Below are 7,522 nucleotides of genomic sequence, written 5' to 3'. Positions count from 1 at the left end.
CAGACACGATGAGTAAGTTGAGTTGGAAGATGTTTCACAAAGTGTAAAGCAGGGGTGGCAGCCCAAGGCTCGGACATATTAACAGGAATCCATCGTCCAGGGATGCAACCCAAAATTATCAAAGTAGGGGTATTATGTGTTTGCAATGTGCTATGATTAATGCAGTGATATAACTGGCAAGATTTACAGGTCAATTGGGTATTGTTTACCTGGAGCTGGTCCTTCTTAGGTGCCAGAAACACATAAGGATTAAAAACACAAACTGTAAATTGAGTGGTGATATTCTTTACAAATTAACATTAAGACTGTGTTGTGACTCCGGTCGGCCTTCTCTCCATCTTTGCAGTCAGGCTCAGCTGGCTCATGACCTGTACCAGAGAGACCGGGCCCATGGTTGGCCACCCTGGGTTCCTCCAGTCTCCCGTTCCATGGCCACACACACCTCGAGGGCACCCACGCGGTTTGTCCACCTCTTGTAAAAACACAAGCATACCCTCTTCCCCACGTCAGTAAATCCACCAGACCTGTCCATCATCCTTCTTCTGGGGATTTCTTTTTTTAATTTTAATTTTTATTTTTTATTTTTGAGACAGAGTCTCGCTCTGTCGCCCAGGCTGGAGTGCAGTGGCCGGATCTCCGCTCACTGCAAGCTCCGCCCCCCGGGTTTACGCCATTCTCCTGCCTCAGCCTCCCGAGTAGCTGGTTCTTCTGGGGATTTCTATAACACTTTTGGATAAACTTTCCTCTTTTCCTCTAACACTCGTCAATGTCTTTCTGCTGGAGTCTTACCATCCATACCAGGAGTCAAAAAATTTAAAGTAAATAAAGCTAAATGTAATTTTGTTTGAGGTGGTAACTGGTCTCCTACTCCCCCTTTTTGTTTATTCAACATACATTGTAATGTTTGATGTGCCCGCTCTATAATGCCTTGTCCTGGAGGGTTGTAAGGAATTCCTTATGGGTTATAGCCCAAAGGTATAACAAATTTTGAAAAGCATGACTAGTATAAGCGGGTCCATTGTCAGTTTTTAATTGTTTAGGAATCCCCATATGAGCAAATGATGACAGACAATGTGGCCGTACATGACCAGCTGTCTCACGGGTTTGGCATGTAGCTTGCAGCATATGAGAATAAGTGAATAAGTGAAACAAATTAAGCAGTTCTGGGTCCAGTGTACTTTTAATTGTAGCAGTTTCTATGCAACTGGCTACATTTACAACATAAGCTGAATCAAAGACAATGTTGATAGGATCTGCAGCTGTGAGCTGTAAAACCTAAATGACTGCGATCAACTCTGAACGTTGAGCTGAAACCCGAGGTCATTATTGTTTGAGTATGTTTAGGTCCATAAATAGCTGCACGACTTTTGGAAGAGCCATCAGTAAAATAAGTCTGGCCACCTGGAAGAAGCTTGTGATGAGTAATCACAGGAAGAATGAAAGAATGGACTTTATAAAACTGCAAAATTTTGTCTGAGGGATGATGAAAGCAAAGGTTTCTGCAGCTGTAGCCAGGAGGCATGCCGTTGCTGAGCTCAACTTCTGCCTCTTTGGTTAATTGCCATGGGGAATTTAATGAAGAATCTCCCTGCAGGGTTTAACCTGTCTTTCCAGTTACTGATATCGGGTTAGGGTTCCCTTGTAGGAATTTCCCTAAACCTTTCCCACTCCGATATCCCACATCCTTCAACATTTTAAATTGTGGGTTATCAAAGTTTTCATTTGTAAGTCTCCTATCCCATGCTGTAAGTAAGTCTTGATCCCATTAATTGATAGCTATATTTTCAATGTAAGGCTGAAAAGTACACAATTGTCCATCCGGACCAAGACAACATAAAAATCTCAGCACTCTGTTGAACACTTTTAGCTGCTCCTATTCCCACTAGGGATGTGGAGGTTAGCGGAGAGGCCATGCTGGGGGCCAGTCCTTACTGGATATTACTGACACATCCGCTCCAGTGTCCATAAGCCCATAAAATTTCTTTCCTTTAATATGTACTACACAGGTGGGTCTATTAGAGGCTATAGGTTGTGATGAACAGATTTCTCATGTAGTTGTGCTCCCAAACCCTTTATTTCCTTGTTTCTCCTTTCGTGGAGAAGGGTATAATTTCCTGTGAATAAGCAATAATTGCACTATATATTCTCCCAGTTCAAAAACCCGAAGATCTTGTGACGTTAAAACTACTTGAATTTCTCCTTCATAATCGGAGTCAACAACTCCTGGGACTACAGTGATGCTTTGCAAGTTAAGGTGGCTTGTGCCTAAAATTAGTCCCATGTATCTGTCTGGTAAAGGTCCCCACATGCCAGTGGGAATTTTGATAGATATGTCTCCACCAGCTAACATTACCTGTTCTCTAACTGGGAGATCTAATCCTGCACTTCCTGGTGTTCCTGGAGTGAGAGAATCAATGTTTCTCCTGGGACCCACCCCTGAAATGGGGTTGTGGTCTGAACTGGGAATGCCCTCATTGTTTGAGGGACGCAGGTCCAGGCCCCCTTCTCATTTCCCGACAGTAGGGGTTGCCATTCTGATGAAATCTTGAGCGGCACTGATTAGCCCAGTGATTTCCTTTGTTACAGCGAGGACAGAGTCCTGGCATTTTTTCCACTATGGGGGGGGGGGGGGACTGCATTGTAAGATCCCTTCTGTCCTGAGATCTGGCGGCATTCCTTTTTAAAATGTCCAGTTTTTCCACAATTACAACATTTTCCTACTTTAGGGCTTAATCCTTGGCTCCTTTTAGATTTGCCAACTACTAGATTAGCCATTGCTTGTGCTAACATTGAAGAGCGATGAAGTTCGGTTCCTACATCCTGACAAGCTCTGAGAAAATTTCCCAAGTTTTCTGTACACTTCACAGGTGCCAGTGCACGTTTACAATCTGCATTTGCATTCTCAAAAGCTAAAGTTAAGGTTAGCATTTCTGTGGCAATGGCATGAGGAATTTGATGCTTCACTGCCTCTTGTAATCTTGCAAGAAATTGCGCATAGGGTTCCTGTGACCCTTGCATGATATGTAAAAAGGATTGTACTGGGACTCCCTCTTCAGGAATTGTGGCCCAGGTGCGTTTAGCAGCCTGTGCAGTCTGCTGATAAGCAGCATCTGGGAGTGCCATTTGCCGTTCCAGGTCTGAATAAGGGCCATTACCCAATAGCATATCCTCTGTAATGTCTCCGTGTCCAGCAACATGGTTCTATCTAGCCTGGTCTGCACACAGTTCTTGCCAATTTAAATTCCATGTCAGATATGCACTAGTAGACAAGCAAGTTTGAGCCAAGTGTTTTACATCAAAGGGTAGAAGACACATACCACCAAATGCAGATTCTGGCAATCCTAAAGTGAATGGGCTCTGTACCCCATTATTAATTACACTCATTTTTAATTCCTTCAACAACTTAAACTCTAGTACGGTGTGTTCATGAATAAACTGCTGTGGATTATTTGGATCAGGCCTTACAGAAATAGGAAAAGTGCAAGGTCCTAGGGGCTCTCCAGCTATGGAAGCAGAGCGTAAATTTCTTTGCATTGGGGTCTCTATTTCTACTACCAAAGGAGGCAGTACAGACGTTTCTGCAACTGGAGGGGGTGGTATAGGCCAATTTTTATCCTCCCTCTCCTGTTTTTTATTTTCAATTGGAGCTGTGGGTGGGACAACAGATTCTTTCAGATTTTTAGACTCAGCCTGCTGTCCAGCAGAATAATAAGGAGATAATGGTGGAAGAACAGTACGAATTAGACTCCAAGTGGAGACAACAGAAGAATCAACTTTAAGACCTTTTTGATGAGCCTGTTTTAATCCTTCTCCTGGTCTATCCCAACTGTTCACGTCAAGAGTGCCTGCCTGTGGAAACCATGGGTTATGTGTAATAACATTTTGTGGCTTCTGCAGGAGGTTAGTTAGTGCCTGCGAATTAACCTGAGCTCCAGACTGTCTCAACAGAACTTGAAGCAACTGCACATAATGTTTTTCTTCAACAGATAAATTCTGCTTCATGTTACCCTGACTCAGAAAACTTCCCATTCCCAGTACTTATTTAGAGCACCGACCTTATATCATTCCCAGTACCTCTTTAGGGCACTGACCTTATATCCGCTGTCGGCAGACTCATCCTGGGGTCCCCATGCGTCTTGTCAATTTCAGTTCCTCTGCTCCAGCAGACCTTCTTTGTTCACACCCTCAAAGTATCTGTGTTCGGATGCCACTTATCTGACATCCTTGGAGTCCCTGTTCTGGGTCGCAATTTGTCACCTGCATGGACCTTGAGGGACCGAACAAAGGGGGCAAACGTGGGAATAAAAGACAAAGATAAGAGAGTATATTTGAAAGAAGGGGTCAGGGGGCTCCTTGCTTCTAGTAAACAAAGGGCCTGAGCTTTAGAGCCCTTTGCATTTATTAGGCAAAAGAGACAGCGAGAAGTAGGGGGTGATTGTCGGTTAGCAGTTTGATTTACAGCAGGCTTGCAAGACTGCAGTCTTCAAACAATAGGCTCTAGATGTCCCAGTAGATAACCTCAGTGAGCACAGTGCCAGGGGGTGATTGCCCTCAGCAAACCTCCTGGTGGCAGGCGCAGTTGTGAGTTTGCCCACATCCTGCATTCATGATAAACAGTTGGCTATTTGATCATATAGCCTCCAGTGGAATGCTGAGTTGGTCAAGATCCCTTTGGCCTTTTCAGCTCCCAACAGATGGGTACAATAGCAGAATGGAGATTGCAGGGAAACATGCCAGTGATCTCGAAGACAGGAAAATAGAAATTATCCAATCTGAACAACAGAGAAAAAGGACTGGAGGAAACTGAACAGAACTTCAGGCACCTGTGGAGACAATTCCAAAATATCTAATGTTTGTGTTATCAGGATCTGAGAAGAAAAGGAGAAACAGAATGGAGCAGAAGAAAATATCTCAAGAAATAATGGCTGAAAACTTCCCAAATGTGGTGAAAGGCATACACCTATATACTCAGGAAGCTGAGTAAACCACAAACAGGATAAATGCAAGGAAATCCAACCCCCATTTTTCAGGTTTTAGAGCTTCAGGGAAGGAGTCACTTCCCCTTGTCTTCAGGGATGCTTATGACTTCAGACTGAAATGATTCCCTGTCTCCTGTTACACAAAGAGAGTAAAAATAAATTTAATCAGTTCAGAATGATATTAAATGAAAGTCAGAATCTCCTGTTCTTTCTCCCAGTTCCACCTCTTAGAGTCATTCACTTTCTGTTTTTAGTTCTGGTTTGCTAAAGGGTGATCCCAAAGAACTTAAATACTTAACAGACTTGTTAATTAATAGCTAGGTTATATATAAACAGAATCTAAACTAATTTAGAAAGGAACTCTCCCAGTTATTTAAAAAAATCAGATAAATGATTAATAAATGCCCCTTGTCCTCAGGTCCAATTCATCTCAGATCTGGTGGCTGAACTGATAGCTACATGCTTTCCTGTGTTTTCTCAAAGCACTGAGGAAGAAGTGGTGCAAATGTGAGGTTCTTGGGAAGCCCCATGTATATAAACAAAGCTTATATACATGGATTGGGATGGCCACTGTCTCAAAAGCAGGTCTATGTTTTGAACCGATACCCAATTCAGAGCCATGAGAGAGACCACAGGATGAATGTGAGGCAAGCCTTATCTTGCTAGGCTTCAGGGAAAACTGAATCTAGGAACTCCTTGCCCCTGGTTGCTCTCATTCTCCATCATTTATTCTCTCTGCAGTCTGATTTTCTCTAGGTGGTGTGAAGCAGTGTCCTGGCAACTGCTGGGGCCTTTTTAAAATTTCATCTTTCAATATCCAGTCTTCCATTCTATGAGCACAGAACCTCTGATTTTAGTTGGGTGTGTTTACATCCAGAATGAAGACTATATTTCCTAGCCTCCCATGCAGCTAAATTTGACCATATAACTGTTATAGTCAATGTGAAGTATGAGGGGAAAAGATGTGTGCAATTCTAAGTCATGCCCTTAAAGGAAATGGGAATGTACCCTCACATTCCTCCTTTCCCCCTTGCCACTAGTTGAGACGAAAATATATTGGAGAGCCAATTTGGACCATGTATATGAGGGTAGGATTCTAAGGATGGGGAGCCACAAGTAGAAGAAGGATGAGTCCCCGGGCAGCCTGTGAAGTCCTACCTGCACTGAACCATCTGCCTCTGAACTGTTACATGAAAGAGACAGCAACTTCAGTCTCTTTTCAGCCACAGTTAATTTGGTTCTGTTACAGCCTGTATTCTTACACTATTAAAATTTCCAGAGCAGTCACAAGCTCACTGAGATTTTAGGAAAGGGGACATAGATGAGGGTAAGCATGTCGAAAAACTGTGAGGTCATGTTTAAAACACTACAGGGTGGTTTCCCCCATGCTGTTCTCATTATAGTGAGTGCGTTCTCATGAGAACTGATAGCTTTATCGGTGTTTGACAGTTCCTCTTCACGTACTCTCTCTCTTGCCTGCCACTATGTAAGATATGCCTGCTTCCCCTTCTGCCATGATTGTAAGTTTCCTGAGGCTTCCCAGACATGCAGAACTGTGAGTCAATTAAACCTCTTTCCTCCATAAAGTACCCAGTCTCAGGGGGTTTTTTTTGTTTGTTTTTTGTTTTTTGACAGATTCTCACTCTGTCACCTAGGCTGGGGTGCAGGGGTGCAATATTGGCTCACTACAACTTCCGCCTCCTGGATTTAAGCAATTCTTATGCCTCAGTCTCCCAAGTGGCTGGGATTATAAGCATGTGCCACCATGCCTGGCTAATTTTTTTGTATTTTTAGTAGAAACTGAGTTTCACCATGTTGGCCTGGCTGGTCTTGGATGCCTGGCCTCAACTGATCTGCCCGCCTCAGCTTCCCAAGGTGCTGGGAATACAGGCATGAGCCACCGTGCCCAGCCTCAGGTATTCTTTATAGCAGTGTGAGACTGGACTAATACAGAAGTACACACACAGAGATCAGAGAAAGATTAGTCACATGTGCCTCTTTATGTCCTAGACCATATCACAGTGTTCTCTTGGGTTACAGTGCCTCTGCAGGTACTGCTCCTTCTGCCTCCCCTTACCCCAACACATACACACAATTGGCCTTCTAACCTTGGCTAAACCTAGCTAACTCAGGAACTATCTGACCACATTACAGGCTAAATCAGGCATCTCTGTTATATTAACATGCCTCTCACAGCATGTATTACTATCTCATAGTAATATAGATTTGAAACTTTACATTTATTCCATATCTTTTTTTTACTTAAACAGGTTATTTGATTCTCTCTCTCACCTGATACGTAGATTCTGTGAGGTCAGGGACTAGGTCTGACTCCTTCACTGCTGTATCCTCAGCACCAAGGACAGTACATGACATATAGAAGGTGCTTGTCAAAGTCAAAATAAAATACAGAGATGAATCTCTAAATGTAATGTTTTATTTGGGGAAGCAGGAATTGCAACTTGGAGCATACACACAGATCTGGTGGTCTTTGGTATGTCCAAAGAACAAAGAGAAGGCTGGGAGTTTTATAAGAAAGAGAA

Source organism: Theropithecus gelada, chromosome 10, assembly GCF_003255815.1.
Source record: "Theropithecus gelada isolate Dixy chromosome 10, Tgel_1.0, whole genome shotgun sequence".
Taxonomy (NCBI): Eukaryota; Metazoa; Chordata; class Mammalia; order Primates; family Cercopithecidae; genus Theropithecus; species Theropithecus gelada.
This window is presented reverse-complemented; position numbering follows the sequence as displayed.